The 19,077-nt window shown below is 29.8% G+C and overlaps 1 long non-coding RNA gene across 1 annotated transcript in view; it reads left to right on the forward strand.

Annotated features, from left to right (window-relative positions):
• The window catches only part of LOC132725532 (uncharacterized), a 61,603-nt gene that overhangs the window by 17,976 nt on the left and 24,550 nt on the right, over nucleotides 1-19,077 (forward strand). The window contains exon 2 of the long non-coding RNA XR_009625070.1: nucleotides 8,833-8,997. This is a non-coding gene — a long non-coding RNA (uncharacterized LOC132725532). The remainder of the gene's footprint in view (nucleotides 1-8,832; nucleotides 8,998-19,077) is intronic.

Genomic DNA, 19,077 nt, shown 5'->3' on the forward strand with positions numbered 1-19,077 from the left:
AAATGCTCTTGAAGTACTTCCAGTGCTTTGATTTAATGCAAAGCATTTAGTTAGATTAAATTTTCGCCAAAATCTTATAAAACAACTTCAGTGATGGCCAGTTAATATGATGTGACAGAACATGCATATCTTCCTCGTTAGTGACCAAACTTTGTTTTCATTATCTTGAAAACAGCAATGCAAACATAAATATATAATTAAAGGTCTGTTTCTTTGTATCTGGTCATGACAAATAACTAGACCCTAAGCTTGTTTCTCTCTAATATTTCTTTAGAAATTAAAGTGGCTTTACTTTCGATCCAAAGTAAAACATCTTTTTAACTCATTACCTATTTTTTTTATGTTCTTTTCAACGACAAATAAATTCAATGGCTAGTTTGACAATTGTTGGCATTACCAAAGTTATTTTTTTTATAAAATAAATGTCTTGACCTACAGGAAGTTATCTTTGGAAAGTCAAGAAATATGATACTATTTTAAACATTTAAAGCGTAAAGATGAACAGACATTTTACAGCACATTTTTACCAGCATTACATTATACAAAACCTTCTTTTATATCAGCTGTATTATCCTGTATAATTAGGGAGATAAGGCACAGTTCAATTGCAAATAAGATCTTAAGTTTGTCACCATTTCTTATAGCACTTTTACAAAGTGCTTTCATTATAAAATCATGTATCATCTGATGTCTCCTTAACTTGTATTTCAATCTCGAAACTATCAGGGATTGGTGCTGGTATCACGCAGCATTTAAAGATCCTGTAACTCAATTCATTTTTCATGGTTTAATATCATAAATATAATGCTCAAATGAAGATTTACCAATATTATAAGTTGAAAAAGCTTTATTTGTAAAGATTTTACATTTCATGTAAATAAAGATAGGTAATTAGAAATTTATTTTTCATAAAGTCTAAGCCAAATTTTTCAATAAAAAATAAATGCATATATTTTGATGATTACTTATAGTAAGAAATAACATTTTCAGTACATATTTAACATATTCTTGGATGTTTGGAAATTGTTTTAGAATAATGATTAAATACATATATAAAATTTTACTTAAGTGTTGTTACATCCTAAATTACAGCATACAAAAGAGGACAAATATATTCAACCAATATTCATAATGCAATACTTATCCTTAAATTAAAAGAAAAACTCCAAAACATTCCGATGATTTGCAAGGAATTATTCTAAACTGAACACATTTTAGCAATCCGTATCCATAATTTATTTCAAGACTTCATTTTTTCTTCAAAAAATTGTTTTAGTATGTAAGTATTCTTTTGAAGGTAGTTATTACAAATCATAGTACTTTCATTAATAATATACTTTCATTTAATATGCACTCACTCTTTTTTATACCCTTTACACGTTTTTTTCTCATTTGGCAATCAAATACAAGGATTATCTTTATTCTTTCATATATTTTTGTCTGTTAAAAGAATCCTTAACATTTCCCTGCTGTAACCATGCATTCTTGGTTTTATCACCAAAATCTTTTTAACATGCCATAATAGTCTGTATATGTCGAATAATATCGTAAAAAACCCAAAGTCGCTCTTGCCTTCTGTAACACCTATTTTTCGTACATTTTTGTCATGTGAGAGGGCGTTATTTAAATGCTATCTCGTTATTTAAGACAGTACCACATGCTCACATGCTCATTACAATCCATAATTCGAGGGTAAGAACAATTGTAAGTAAAATGTACTTATAAGAATTGAAATTATATATTACATTTTGTATATATATTCCAGTATTTTTGTTAATATATCCCTACATTTGCCAAATGACTTGCCACATACATAATATCGTGTCTCTAAGGGGGCTTTATTCATAACAATTGATTATGTCATGATTTTGTAAAATCATTTGTTCCTTTTCTTGAAATTATTTCATAGACATGTACCATCTAACATCCTTGCTAAGTATTAATATCATTTCTGATGTATTTAAAGTGACTCTCATACATTTGAGTTTCTGTTTCATTGCAATAATTTCTTTCTTGTGTTTCACTGAAGTATTTCTGTAATTATTTGCTTTAAAACAGTCTTTTCTTTATGTCTTTTTTTGTCTGGGGTACTTCTCCCATATCAATGTTTTCCTCAAATGTACTTCTTTCATGTCAATGATTTCCGAAATATACTTTAAACATATCAATGCTTTTCTACCATATTTATTTAAAAAGTCTATAAAATACATGTTTAGTTTATGAAACTTTAGATTGTACTTGGTAACAACAGGGCGGAATGACGTCACCATAAGCACACGATTTATTCATAAAGACGGAGGTATGACGTACATCAAAGTACGCGACTAATCTTACACCGAAGGGGTGAAAAATTACATTTTCCAGCACCAGTGTAAACACATAAACATCCAATCTGATATTCAAGAAACAACATAATATTTCAAGTTTCTATATGATAGACCTTTCCAGTTTTAGCAATGAAACATGTAGCTACGTCTTTTCTGTTCATTACTAGGTCAACTGCAAACAAACAGTATCATAAACAGAACCGGGTGTTCTGTCAACCAATTACTTTGAGTTATCCCGGTGTAGCCACTGGACAGCTTAACAGCCAATTTGCATAGAACTGTAGACACTGGAAAAATTACATAAGTTACATATCATAATTGAATCACGTACCTTTTTATAATTATATTACTATGAAATACTATGATTTATCCTTGACCTATTAGTATATGTATGATTATATCATAGTTTAGGTAATATTTTAGTTGCTCTAATTATAACAAGTTATATTCCAAAAGTTCGATAAAGTAAATATCATTGTTTGTTATATTCCTGTTGTATATAACTGGTAATATTCTATAGTTCCATGTAGTATATATGATTGTCGGTTATCTGTAACATCCCTAATCCTCTTAACTAGATATTCCAGGTTCTTTTTCTTCCTTAAATACTTCGCAAAATGTCAAAACACTGAACTTTGCTTCACAATTTGTGCAGGTAAAAAGTTTAGTAAAATTCCAAACACAACAAAAATACACCAAACAAAACAGTCGCCAGGCTTTGATCATCTCTCCATTACAATGTCAACATAACAGCAAAGCCTTTGGACCTGGCCTGCACCTACAATTAATTATTGGATTATTGTTTAATTAACCGGTGGTATTTACGTAATTCTGGAAGTTTGTATAGTTGTATATTTTCTTTTGATTAATTATGTCAGAATTTTTTTATTTGTGAAATGTGTTATTGAGTCTGTTCAACGACAGTTTTTGTTAACACAATATAATACAACTTATTGTCCCTTTGCACCGGCGTGTGTCGTATTCTGCGATTAGAAATATATTTGTCTATTGGTATGCGTGTTCCTCCATAGTGGAATGGTACTCGACACTTTTCTTATTTATGTGACAAAGATTAAATCACTTTTCTGGTATGAGTTGATCTAATTCAACCATCCGTTCTTAGTGACTGTTATATTTTCCTATATTTGTTCCATTTGGAGCATAAAGCACGTCATAAACATTGTAAACTTGAATTTCAACGTCATACATTTTAACGTTGACACTGAAACGCATATACTCTTTTTGTATCTGTCACAGATACCAACTTAATCAGATTTTGGCAATGGTATAACCTTCTCTTATCATTTTCTATCGGTTTTGCATCAGTGAAACAATAAGTTTTTCCAGTATAATGCATTTCATCACTTTATCTTCGCTTATATCCTGACACAATTTTCTGTAACTTTTATATATGACTGAGCAATTCAAACATTACATTTGTTTATTTAACCTCAATTTTATTAAGATATTTAAAGTGCATTTGTTAAAATTGAAGCATAATATTATTTTACATTATTCTTCGATTCTGCGTAATCCAACTTTAAAGATATCAAAATATACAAGGGATATTATTCCATAACATTGCAGCGAACTTGTCAACGTATTTAACACAAAGCTGTAAAAAAGTTGTTATCCAGTATCAAACATTCTGCCATTATTGTTCCTTATATCATCCTTGAATACATGGCATTCATCTGTTTATTTTGTTTTTACCGTATGCCATGTATAACATGATTCTATTATTCTGAATTCTTCTCATGTAAAATAATCATCTTCCAAATAGTTCAGGCGTGATAGCTTATAAAAGATGGAACCGAGTGTTTGATACTGGATATACTGTAAAGAGTCCAAAAACGTTTCATATAACTTACTTTCAGACCTGCTTAATGCCAAATTGCTAGAATGGTCTTTAAAGCCATAACAATTTATGTTGACTAATAAATTTAAAACGTTTCGGTTGTTTGAAAATTAAGCGCAATTTTATTTTGTCTTACGTCATTGATGCTGTAGGAAACTTTATATAACCGTATAATGTCATTTTGGCAGCGTAAACGTCAGTGATATTTATAAACACATTGCGGCTTTATTGTTGTTGGAGTTACTTAAATTTATTCCATAACGTCTTTATGATATGAATATCTAATATTTTAATCTCAAACATAACAATATATTTTGAGATCATGAGACGCAGCTGCTTTCTTATCTATAGCTGTTACTATTTTTATCTCGTTACCAAACTGTGAATTGTATTTTAATTCTATTCATATATGTAAGGTTATTCTAAAAATATTCTCCAAACACCTGGGAGGCTATATTTAAGTAAAATAGTTTTTATATAAACCACTTATTTCAACATCATTCATCATATTTTCAGCGTTTATAAGTATCTTAATACCTGCATGTTCGGTGTTGACGAATTGTGCAAAGGAACTCCACTTAGGCCGAAAAGCCTGAAATACAAAGATCAGCTGGGTCACTTAATCCAATACACTATATATAAATTGTAAAACGTTTTTAATGCTGCTCTTAGTCCCGATTTAGTGAAAAGCGTAAAACACGCTTTTTAATTATGGATCGTTTCTTATTATTATTCTGGAAAAATTAATTGAGTTAATGATCTGAAATTTTTACATACTGCAGTACACGTTAATTGTGTAAACCTACATCTAAACATTTATCTCTAAAAATTGTGTCCAGTCCCTTTATCGCAAAAAAACTCAGTGGAGCCCTTTTAAGAAAAGAATATACTAGTATATCATTCTCTGATGAGACAGCCTAACACATTATTTTAGGTATGAAATACTTTTGTGAATGCAATCTTTCGTATGGTATGAGTTATACGAGCGTACCTACAATTTCTTTTAGAAGCAAGGAAGTCAAATAATAACTCTCTCAAATATCATATACGATTTACACAACCACCACAGCCATGATAAGCCAATCAATCCTGTCAAATTTAAATATATTTTTGTTTGCTTTTCAGTTTAAAACTAATACCACAAAAACTCCTCCCTGTGTTAAAGAAAGCAATTCTTAATATATTTATCGAATACATTGATGACTATGCAAAATGAGATATAAGTATACGATCTTTTATACCTGTAAAGAATTTAATTCTAATAATTAGCTTGGATTTGTCAAACTATACAATCATTAAGTGAACAGGTCAAACCTTACTTCATATCTTAACTTAAAATCAAGGACAACCACATTTGACAGTATTTACGTTCAAAATATTAAGCGATGAACTGTAAAATAATTTAGTTGTTTTATTCTTCATCATACATGGTGTTTGGAAAATGTATGATGAATTAAAAAGACAACTCTGTGGCGTGTCGTGAATTAAAAATAATCAGTGATAGATAATACAGACTCATTTAAATTGTGTCTGCGAATTTGCATTCATTGATCTTGGCGAAAAATCTCTCCTTTCAATAATTTCAGCAATTCACAGTTCGTAATTTGAGCTCTGACATATTAAAATGTTGGCATCGTTTTTCTGTAAGTTACGGATGTATGTTACAGGTTGTGCCAACTTTAGGTAAACCACCGATATGCCAAAATTGAGCGTTTTGTTTTGACACAATTAAGAATAACATTGTTTCATCACTCTTGAAATAAATATAAATATATATGAGATTAAAAGAACTTTGAAACGTTCATTGCAGCATTTTCTGATATTCGTCCACTTAAGAATAAAGAAACCTTAATATTTATAAATAAAGACTTATGAAATAAGAATATAAATAGAAAGGTTGATAAAATGCAAATATTGAAATATTAAGAGATCGACATTTTCCCATCCATCAGATATATTTCTAACAAAAATGTAATTTACAAATCAGTTGGGAAAATGCAAGGGTGCTTTGAAACCCAATTTTCGTAATCAAATAAAAGAAAAGTGTATAAATGAAAAACCTTTCCTTCGAGTAAAAGATTTTTTAAAAGGAACTTTAAAAAAGATGTAAGATTGTTGTAAAGGCAATGTTAATCTGCAGATTGACGAATGCTCTGCAAAGGTTTCACTGTATTTTTAACATACATACCGAGGAGCTAAAAAGAAAAATGGACAAGGAAATGGTTGCAAAACAGTATTTAAATTATTGCTTTTAAGAAATATTAAATAATTGTCTCATTTAAACATATTGAAATACAATCAACATATAACTTAATCATTTAATCAAGTATAAATGAAATGTAATAATTTCAAACTATACTCTTTCAAATTGTGGTCAACGTAAAAGAAATCTTGACTAAATGTTGATTTGGAGATTTAAGCAGAGTGAGAAATCATCATCTTTTAAAAGTATTACATTATAATTTAACAAATATAAAGCTGACAAGTGAATTGTGATTAACAAACAATATTGTGTTGTATTGTATCTTAATCATCTACTTGATATGATGTATTTGTAGTCCTTACCACGTGACCATGACTCGTTGCTAGGAAATGACTTTTGATGCATGGAACTTGACAGTTTAAATTGAAATAGAAAGGAAAACAAAATTGATCAACACCATTTTGAGGGTCTACCAATAGAATTGAGATTTAAAGAATCTAAAAAATAGATAAATATAGAATCCCTAAAGAAAGCCCAACACGGCAAAATTGAAAATGTTGCAGGCTCGGTTTGATTGAGCCTGTTCATGGACGGTACTGGAAAGTGCAAATTACCGTCCACGCCCCCTAGCACCGGCTTAAGCAGAATGGTTCTATTGCTTCTATTGTTCTATTAATGGTTCTAAGTTCCATTCGCTTTAACTTATATACTTATGCGTCACCATTACATTTAGTTCAATACCACGATACATATTGAAAAAGTTTTATGTTCTTATAAATCCACAATGAAAGTATTATTTAAACCATTTAAAATGTTTGAATAAAAGTTACTTTTTTACTCAAGAATGCATATAATCCTCTGATGCCGCGATTAACAGTAAAATAAATTTGGAAAAGGGAAAGTTATGGAAACAAAAATAAAAAAGAGAAACTTGCAGACCCAGTTTAATCGAGTCTGGTCATGAAAGTTTATTAAAGGTTCAACTTTTCTCATACTTCCTTGAGCTAAAACAAGGTAAGCCATTGTTTATGTTAAGGATAACGATCAGATAATGCAATACTATTTATATAATGGAAATTACTTACACAATGAGTGACCAAATAAAGATTCTTAGCTGTTGAAATAAATTAGAAAAGCTCTTTTCTAAATTGACTAAAGATGATATGTGCCGCATGCTGTTCGCAAACGCACTATGTTGGTTTTGTCGTGACGTGGCTCATATATACGTTATTTTGATTACACCACTATTGTAAAATTGTTGCCATACACATTTCAAACTGACAATCAATGGTCATACGGAAGAACAATATTTTTGAAACGTTTTCCTCTAGAACTCAGACATGGTTGTTCAAATTCTTCCTATAGAAATCATAGTGACAAAAATATAAGTATTATTATCCATAGGAATATTAACATAATTTACTCCTTCAAAGATTCAGAACCGAAAGCCACAAAAAACAGAATTTAGGATGAAAAAGGAATAAGATGCGAAAGGCATGAACTTTCAGATTGAAATGAAAATCAAGGGTAAATTCAAGCCAAGTCTACGACTCACTTATTAAATTCTTAAAATAGCCTTTGGCAATTCCTTTTTGATGAAAGTGAAGTCTGTGATGCTTCATTAAAACTAAATGGAAATAAAATTTGATATAGATGCAACACAATTTACTTTGATAGCAAAATATATGACACTTACCTACGTATGCCATAAAGATATTTTAAAAGTTTATTCTTGTCTGTGCAAATTTTAAGTAAATCTTATAATCAATACCCCTTATGCCTCAAAAAGGATTTCATTCTTATTTCTCAAAAGGTTTTAAGTTTTGATGTTCTTTTACAGGTTCCAGAAAATTACTCATTGGCCAATGACTTGGACCATATTTTGCTTCTGATGCTTCTGGCAATTAGTACATTTATAGCGATTTAGTATTTTGTATAGACGTTAAAATAGTACCTTATTACATTTTTCTACTTTATGACAATGATTTCAGATTCAGCTCTACTTTCCACAGATGATAAGCATCAAAAATGCTCAATACCCATGATCTTATGTTTATGTTATAAAACTCATCCCCTTTATAAAGAAGGAAAAACACGTTATTTGCTTCTCAGGCAAAATGGGCCTTTAATAGCTACAAACTAAATGGTTTAAATCTCAGCAAAGAAAGTTAGGTCGATTGTGACTCTTAACACAAAGACACAAAATGACTTTATGTTAATAATGGTTGGAAACCATTCTTGTTACATATTATTAATGCTTTAATGGCAAATATTTTATACAGCATTAACGGAAGTACCCTTATTACATCTAGTACAAAGTATACTTTTTATAAATATACAGCTGTAACTATTGTGTTACTTATTCAAAAGTGGGTCCACTCTCATATAAGCATATAATGATATACATATTATAGATAAATGTAGTGTTATTGTAATTATTACAGAGACTATTATAAAGTGTGGGGAGAGGAGCAGCTGGAGATGTGGTTAACCTCAAACCGACCAGAAACATAAAAGCAAAGCTAAGCAAAGTGATGCAAATCCATGTCTATCAAATAAATATCTGCGATGTTTTTCATCAGTCTAATTGATACAGACATCATCAGATGGTAAGTAGTAGAAAATTCAATTGAACTCCAACCAGTCATATATAGATTATATAATATAAACTACATATAATAGCAAAACCGCCTAAAATCACGTAACATAGCAATGTTCTCCATATATATAACAAAAATGACAGACAAATAATAATAATAATGATGATGATGATAATAATATAACATTCAATAATAATAATAATAATAATAATAATAATAATAATAATTAAAATAAAATAAATGAAAACTATAATTTATTCATACGTTACAACGGCTTCATAGACATAAATGTATGAAATATCAAGATAAAACATCATTATGCATTAGTAAGAAAGAAACATATTTGTATTATAAGTTCATATCCCACATTAAACAACCGTAACAACTCTACACTCTTGTTTTACGGGTACATCAAAAATAAAGCACGTTTAGCTGGACACCTTATTGTAGGGAAATGAATTCGGTTCAATAAAACACATATTGCCCGAGGTTTGTCATTCATTTGTGTCGCTACACTCATTTACATATATTCCTTCTTTATATGTCTTTCTTCTATATCATAACATTCTGAGGAATTCATTATATATTCAAAAATTGGGAAAAATAAAATGATGAAAGGCACACTAGCGTAGATTAAAGAAATAAATTATATATATTGATATTGTTTCTGTCGTAACTGTCACCATATATATTTGAAGTTAACTTAATAATAAACATATTTTGAGAAAGTAATTTGATAACAGTATTTCTTTTACATTATTGACATAATTCATTACTCTGAAAAGCAAGAACATATTTCATTTCAGAGAAAAAAAATGGATACTTTTACCCTAACCACGCTAAATATTTTAAATATACTCGTCCATCTTTCAATCTGGTTAAAACCATTTATCATTTTCAGGGAAATGTTTACATTATCGGCTGACTGAAAAGCGAACAGTGCTGGCAATGATCATAGAGCACCAACTTAAACGTCTGATCTTGGTCGGCACTGGTCCCACCGGCAGAATCATTTGACACCATCAGCTTAGAATTGATATGTCAATGCAAAATGTATTGTACTGGTTCTTCCAATGCACAGTGTCAACTGCATTACATTGAACATTGTCAATGTTATGATATGCATGTATGATATGCATGATATGCACCATTTAATACCAATGTATGTGAATAAAGATCATTGGAAAATAAATAATGAATTGTACAGAACCTTTAGTTGACCGTTACGTTAGCCAACCAATTCAAAAATGACCAAAATGGATAGATTTCTTATATAAAAAAAAACATTTTGAAGTAGCGTCATGCGAAAGACTTCTTATTACAAATATTTGATCTTTGTCGACCATTTTAATGACTCTTAACTAAAAATAATACAAGTACTTGCGGTTGAGCAAAGTAAATGCATTTACTTGTATTCTCTTCTGATTCATCAATTATCAATTATGAAAAATTTAGGTCAGCCAAAAATATGTTTGGCCAGACAGGAATTTGATGTATAATCTGACCAGATAAATTTTCAACCTCACCAGATGTTTGGCAAAATGTTTTACGCATACCTAGCAATACCACTATCAACTTTACAATCAGTTTTGTTATCAAATCTTGCGAAAACTTTCCATGTATGATCAGTCAAAATTATTCTCATCTATAAATATCATGTCATACGAAAATGTATGATTTAGTAAGAAATTGTTATATTCGCAAACTTGAAATAAAAACAAGAACATTAACTTGATGCTCCAACATCTAAAAAAGTAAAAGCCAAATGATTTAATTTTATGCCATTATCTATTTTTCTGCCGGTATCTTGGGATCACACCAAAAATACACAGACCTTTTGCTGTTATTAACAAAAATATGTTGTTTTTGAGATGTAACTGGTATATCATTCAAAACACGAACATATCAGTACGTTTATGCACCAAGACGCCTTTCTAGAATTAGATAAACTATGCTACGAACAAGTCAAAATAGACTTAGATGCCGGTGCATTTAGAACAGTTTCATATCAGATAGGCTTTGTTCAATTTTGATTAAAATGCATCAATTATATGTCTTCATAAATAAAAGAAAATACAAGATTTTTAAACATTTTATTTCCAGACATTTGTTTCAAATATACATAGTTTTGACTGTTTCAAATGTACATAGTTTTGACTGTTTCAAAAGTAATAGTTTTTGACTATCTTTTCTTAGATAATCATATACGAACCTTTGAGTGTTTCTTTCATAAAGCAACTGCTATAATTTCTAATTTTCCTTATATTTAAGCCCATTTCACATTGAAACTCGATGCCAAAATTTTTAAAATTACAAAGAATATATTTGTTTTTTTCACAAAGTATGTTATATATTTCTATTTATGATAATATGGTCAAGATGTAAAGCTAAATAAGTGAACTAGTTACACATTTCGAGTTTAAGTTTAAATGTCTTTGTGCATTTGTAGTCATTGAATAGTAACTACTCAATCTTTGAAATATCAACTGATATTATTGTTGTATTTTCTGCTCTGATGGTTACCAAATATCATTTCTCAAACATGATTTTCGTTTTAACCCATCCACCTCTGTAGACAAAACATTACACTTTCTTGCAATGAAAACAGCGGCTTTGTATTCATACACGTTTGAAGTTTTAACTTCGTTCACGTTGCAATTATACTAATAAAAGTAATGGGGGAGACATGGAGCCGGGAAATCTTTGACATTGTTTTTTAAAAGTTATTTCTTCACTGAGTCTATATTACTCATCCTTTATTTTCAAATGTTTTTACAATGAAATTGAGTTAGTGTTAATACATCAGATAATATAAAAACAAACAGTTACAATGGCAAATAAATTTCCATGAAAAATATTTGATTTTAAAATGTGTCTGCATTTCGATGAAAATAAATTTATTTATCATTTTAGGCATCATGACTTATTTCAACTTTTAAAGATAGTTTTTATGATATGTTGTTGTAAAGAAGTATCAAAAACAATTGTATATGTTCTATATAATAACAGTGAAATAGTTGAAAGTTGTTTTGAACTTTGCTATCACGGATGCGATCTAATGCAAGTCTGAAGCGCTGCATTTGGTACTTTGCTATCACATATTTGTTTTTAAGGTAAGATCACGAAAAACATCAATGCATTTTTCTTACAGACAGTGCTTTTTATTAAGGGGCGTTAATCTATTATCGACTGAAATCAAAACTGATTAGTCTTTGCCACCAGTAAAGAGCCACCAGTGCATTCTGACCAGGCTCTTGATATCCCCAAATATAATATAGGACAGTTTGAAAAATTAGTCTCGCTTCTCATTCTGTTTTGTTTGCTTGCAAAATATATACGAATGTGATATTCACAAAAATGAAATCTCAATGAAAGCACCGGATTTTTATAAAGTGTTTTACATTTAAATATCATGTCTATGTAATGCATAATACATTCAGAAGGTCTCCTAGAGTAATAGTGACCCAAAAAAGAGCCCGCAAACAACAAAATACCCAGGAGCCATCCGAAGGCAATATGAAATGTATGCCATGTTCATTCATTTATTTTGTTCGCCGACTTACGCATATATCTAAATAATTATTAAAATGTAGATTCACAGTATTGTTTCTACAATTATGTACACTGTAAAGTACATAATTTCAAAACTGAAATCAACAATTCAACAATGTCAATGGAGGCAATGGCATTGGACTATAGATACATTTAGAGCTGACTCTAATATGATTGTGACAGTATTACGTTTTGATTCTTTTCCTTTAAGTTTAGAATGAATTTATAATTTGTGAAACACATCTCGAAAAATAAATTAAAATTGCGTAAGTATAACTTACAGGAGACTTTGAATCATATGAAAGAGCAAATATGTTATGCTAAATTTTGACTATAAACGCGGGGCTTTTGGATTTCAAATCAAAGCGTTCGTGCTACTGGCTGCGTTATGTCACCAACTGTCATTTGAGTCACGAAATAATGCGTTTAGCTTGCAGTGAATATTTACATATTTTCAACGTAAAATTGCGGGAACTGTGCAGCTGTCATAAAATAATGCAATATGTGTGATATCGCTTCTTATAATATAACTGATTGTCTCATAATTACGACATGTAATCTATTATTCATTTATTCAACGGAAATGACGCATTGGACGGAAGTAGATGTAAGCATTATCAGGCGTGAATTATAATTCAAGAGTTCTTTCGATATAAATATAAACGTGTATCAATGAACCTCGTTACGTATCTCTACCTACACTTGAATGCTATACATGCGGAAACATCAAACAGTTTTGAAGTCACAGAATGGTGATCGATCAATACCCTGCCATTAAAATTCTTTTCGTGTTTAAGACATTTCCTTACAATATAGATTTCCTTGACGATGATTTCATACCAGTTATAAATTATGCGATGAAATGCATCTCTTTTTCTTTACAATTTATGTCATTTACTTTATTCCAGCTATACTGATGTATCTGATATGATACAAGAAAACAATCTACATTAAAAAGTCAAAGTAAATGTTACGTTTAATAAACGTTATTTATATTTTTTCAATAATATAAATTAACATATAAATTTATGTAATTTAAGTGCTGTTTTTTGTTGTTGTTTTTGTTTTGTTGTTGTTGTTTTGTTGTTGTCTTTTAAAAGTTTGGTTTGATTTTGTCCTATAAATAAAATTTTCCAAATAAAGATATATTAGATATACTCCCCCTCTTTATTACTTTAATCAATTATCACAACGTTAATTTGTCTCTTGAACAAAGAATATATCTTGACAAAAAACTAACTCTTCTCTTGACAATTTAAGTAAAAAATGTCTTCATAAATTAAAATCGATTGAATAAGGAGTCCAATTAAACCTTGGAGTAAGATACCAAGTGAAACAATTAAAAACAACCATTTGGACATTGGCATAGTGGTATCATTTTGTATAGTTTTACCATTGAAATCTAAAACAAGTACATTTTTGTAACGGATTTATGTACAATGTTGTTTCCAACTTTTTCCCTTTTAAGGGCATGTAAAGGCGAATGATTTGTATGTATGATTTTTATATTTCATAAAAAAATGAGTCGGAATGGTTGGCTGGTTTAAAATAAAGTTTAAATATAACCTAAGATAACTATCATTTGATCTTGAGAATATTTTATCAATATCGTGCTTGTATTTACTTATGCTTTATGTCACGTGATTTCGTTTTTAATAAAATGATAAAGCGCGGTATTTCGTTGCTGCCTCGTTTGACATTGGTAAGATGAGGTGTCGTTCTAGGATATATTTTATCTTAAATACACATGTCAGAGGCTTATCATAACCCTGTGAGTTAAATGGATATCACACAAAATGTTCGAAAAAGGTTTTGCTTGAAATCTTCATATTCAACTTAAAATTAAAATGTTGTCATTTCATATATGATTCTTTGTTGAACCAAAAAAGTGTTATTATATTGTACTTTATTTATATCAATGGCGTGGTATAGTTCAAAATGTTCACACATGTAAGTGTTACAAAATATGAAACATTTTTATAAATTTATAAATAGATTTACTTAGTAAGGATTCGCTTTTAGAATGTTTGAACTGTTGTATGAGTATTGCGAGTGTAAATTTAACATTACGAAATCCAAGTTAGATCAATAAAGGATATGTAATGAGGCTAAAAATAAAGTAATAAAGAACACCTCCTTTTAAAGTATACAAACAGTAATGTTTTTTGTTTGTTTTTCCGTTCGGTGAGAAATGGTAAGGTTGTTAAATATACACTGCAACATATACCATATACCATTGTAAATGTTAAAAGCAATGGCTACTGCATGGCTAGGTTTAATGGATGTTCAGTACAAGACAACGTAGAAGCTTCTTTCCAGGACTAGAACAATGAAATTTTACGAACTTGTACAATAAATCCGTCTTTATTCATGGACAATTATTGACCAACATTTTGTGTTTCGAGTAAACACATGATAATTGTTTTACATTTGAATGTAGATGACTTTTTTAATATACAAATAAATGATAAAAATAAAGTAATGAATACTTTGGTATGTAATAATAGTCAATTTATTATCTATTTCAAGATTTATATGAAACCATTGTTTTCGTTTACAGGAATAATGCACAAGCAGTGAAATAAATAAAACAAAACAAAATCAAGTGATTAAGTACTGAGAAATGTGAATACATTAAAACCGGCATTTCAGGAACTTACCACTGGAAACATATGTTCATCAAACATGGTGTTATTTCTATGTCACTTTTGATGAAACGAAACAAGTATTGTTTGAATTTGTTTCACATTTCGAGAAGACGAATTTCGCAAAGTCAATTTAGAATCCTTTTAGTGTTCAAAAAAAGTGTTGACAAAATGTGTCGGTGTGGGCGAATTTGTATTCATATGAATATATTTAATATTGTCTTTGAAATAACGATACTTTGTTTTCTAATCTTTGTAAACTATATGAAAAATGCGGACAAAGGCGTATGCATGATTCAATATTTGTTGGGAAACTACTATTCAATTATTAAGCAAAATAAAATTCCATTTAAAGTTGTTTTCAATTTAAATCAAAGTTTAATTTTTTGTTTAAGCATTAAGGTAAATGGGCGTGTATTCCTTTTCTAATACTAAAACATTGAGAATTAACGGGATATGTGGGAGTTAAAATAATCTTTGTTTTTGGTGGACAACACTGAATTACATGTTGACAACAGTTAGACACGGAAAACACACAATACTGTTTGGTTTCAATTCAACCGTTTCCTTACACAAGTAAAAATCTTGAATACTTCAAAGGGTTTCGAAAGGTCAGCTAGAATATTAAATATATAAAATTAATACACATTAAATTCATAAAGGCCTGTGAAACATGATGGTTTCTGTAACATCTAACTGAAGACTCAAACAATTATGGCCAATATTTGTTGATAAAGATTCATTTTTACAAAAAACTATGTTTTTAACTTAGTAAATGTGTGTTATAGAATGTATCGTTTTATAGAAAGTATTTTTGTAAGACATATTGTATTTATAAATAAAGATTACTTTTATGGTATTGCATATCAAAAAATAATATTTAATACAGTTTCATGCATTGCATGTACTGTTCTTATTATGATTTTTTTTATACAAATAGAATAGGAGCAATCATTTAAGGTATATTGTATACTTTCATATATCATTAAATCTAAAAATAGTGAATAGAATAATAAAATTCATAACGTTTTTCTGCATTTCATCACAAAGAAACGTATATTGATGTCTAAAAAAATATTTATTTTCGCTCAAAGGAAAAAGTTATTCGTTACTTCCACTAAGATGGAATATAAAAATTGTATAAAATGCACGTGATTTCCTCGTACAATACAATGATAAACCACAGATGCTGCACTTGCTGACAAAGCATAAGTTTGTTGTTAAAAGACAAGGATATCCTAATTGCTGTGGTTAACCAGGATCTGATCAAGAACACCACAACATGATAAGCACACCTTGTTACCGCTGTTGCAGCGTCAATAAATGATGTAATTATATGTGTTTTATTGATATTGATTAAGGAGGCAACCGGTGATTATGGGTATAGTGTAAGATCGGGTAATTTGCTGGTTACCTGATGCTCTGTTTCATGATGTTAATTACCCGCATGTAAATATAACCTTTTGAATCTCATTCAAAGTTAAAAATTGTAATTTATTATTGTATGCATAGATTTTGCCATGTTATAAGATATAAGAGTAAAAGTCCTAATAATATAATCATTGTTATGACAACAACGTATCAAACATTATAGAAATAAAGCAATCTTGTTTCTAAAATGAATTCAACATATATTTTCGCTTACATATAGTTTAAATATAATCTGCTTAAGGATTAATTGTATTGACAACTGATCAAATTATTGTTTGGCGATTTAAGTCTAAGAAAGATTCAAGACAATGCCAAGATTAGAAACGACAAACCATATCTCTTACTTACCTAACATGAAAATTAAAACCGATTCCGACATGGTGGGATTGAGATTGAGATTTGTGTACCATTCGAGGTACATTAAGACCACTAACTAAACAAAGATCATTCAATCTGTTTTACTAGAATATTCATTTTAAATGTGCAAAATGACCCTTAGCTGAAAAGCATTTAAACGCTTTTTACTCGACTTTGGCTAAGAATCGCACAACAATCGTTTTTCAGTTCAATTCTGTGTATATTTCTGTATCATCTTTTGCCCAATTTTCCATCTTAAATTCCCCAGGTAATCTGAATAAGAATTTTAATTTTATGCCTCAAGTCTTTTTGACCTTAGTTGAGATTCTGTCAAACCTTAAATGTCTTGCTGGTTTGATACTTATTATGTTTATCATGTATATATTATATAAATATATATCTATATGATAAATTCATACGATAAAATCAAAATCAGGTTCATTTCATGATCTGTTTGTATTTAAGAATAAACTACATTGAATTCGTCCACAAAATTACGATGAATTCGTCCACAGCATTACGACAAAGACAAATTAAAATAACTATGTTGGTGTAGCTCTTGAAAGGAAAGCAAAATCTGCTATATTTACACAGTACATCAATTGTTTTGTAGACCTTTTGTTAAAAGAAATGAGAAAACTTTAATGTGACATGAACATTTACAGTATCTTCCTACATAAAGATTTTTATATGTTTCATATGTGCGCGCACATATAGCGTGCATTATATGACGTGATATGCCTTAATTACAGTTATATTGAAATTCGTATCTCCGTTGATCTTTATCCGTAATAAACAAGAAGCGAGTGGCTTTAGTTGACAAGAAATATAGTAAATGTCTCTCTGTAACAGGACTGTTGCATCACTTTGTATGCAAACAAATTCCAATAAAGCTAGCAAATATTGATTGGTAATATCCCTATAGTCCGTTCTATTTATAGATCTAACAGGCACAGTCTCCGACGGATTCTAAGAGTCTATAACCTGGTGCTAAAGCTATATATAGTAATTTTTCTTTCTGTTTCTAAGCGACTGTAATGTTATCATTATTTCGCACGAAGATTTTCTCTTAATATGAGGAAAGGGCACGTAAATTTCGGTAATATTTTATTTATGTATGGAAGGAATGTGTAAAAAATGTCTGCTGTGACAATGTTTGTCGTCTGCAGCGAGAAAAATCAAAGGAAAACAGCCGTAAGTGATAAAATGCGAATGAAGGCCTAAACCATTTTTGCATTTGGTTCCTGGAATTTTGTAGAAGCTTTTCTTGTCAATTAAGTTGTGTTGGCTTCAGTCCTAGTAATAATAGCACTACTGGCAGACGACAATGGGTGTGAATATGAGAGACATATAAGGTAATCGATTTCCAGGGTCTTTTCTGCAATTTCTGGTCTTGATTTATTAAGTCTCTGTACATTGGCTTTCATTAGAAGAGCTGTTTTAGAGTTATGTTGCTTCCAGCATGTAGCCTTTTTTGACAACATGAACTTGTTGAAAGTAGAAGTAGGATAAATGTCTAAATATATGCATTGATATGTGCATACCTACATTTTAATATATATGATATTGTCTTGGAAAGGGGTTTTAAAACAGCTTTTGTTATAAGAAAATATAAACATATTAAATGTAACAGTATACCGCACATCGTTAACCTTTGTAACATAAGAGTATTTGGATGTACACGCACTAAACTGATGTGCTTATTAAATGAAAAGAACATCGACACATGCTTAGAATTGTTATTTATATCGAATTTGAGTCAAGAGTTGAACTAAAAAATTCTTCTTCAGGTTCTTTATTATAGAAACATTTTTCTTGCAAACGACAATACTTAGATATAGATTAATTATTTTCCAGTCTGCTTGATTAGCTTCTAATATTGTTTGAAATATGACCAATGCTCTTGTGAAGTTGTCAATTAAGGGAATGATCTTGCCAAAGGTTATAAGAAGGACAACAGACAAACATACCATGACGATCTGAGTCTATGATATTGCCAGAATTGAAAAACAAGGAATAACACTAGAATTGTCTGCGCCATAATGCCGTATAAATGGGAATCTTGCACACGTGTGACTCATCCAATGTGAGTTTTTTTTTTGCC

The sequence above is a fragment of the Ruditapes philippinarum genome, unplaced genomic scaffold, assembly GCF_026571515.1.
Source record: "Ruditapes philippinarum isolate M1 unplaced genomic scaffold, ASM2657151v2 ctg1021_1_1_1_1, whole genome shotgun sequence".
Lineage (NCBI taxonomy): Eukaryota > Metazoa > Mollusca > Bivalvia > Venerida > Veneridae > Ruditapes > Ruditapes philippinarum.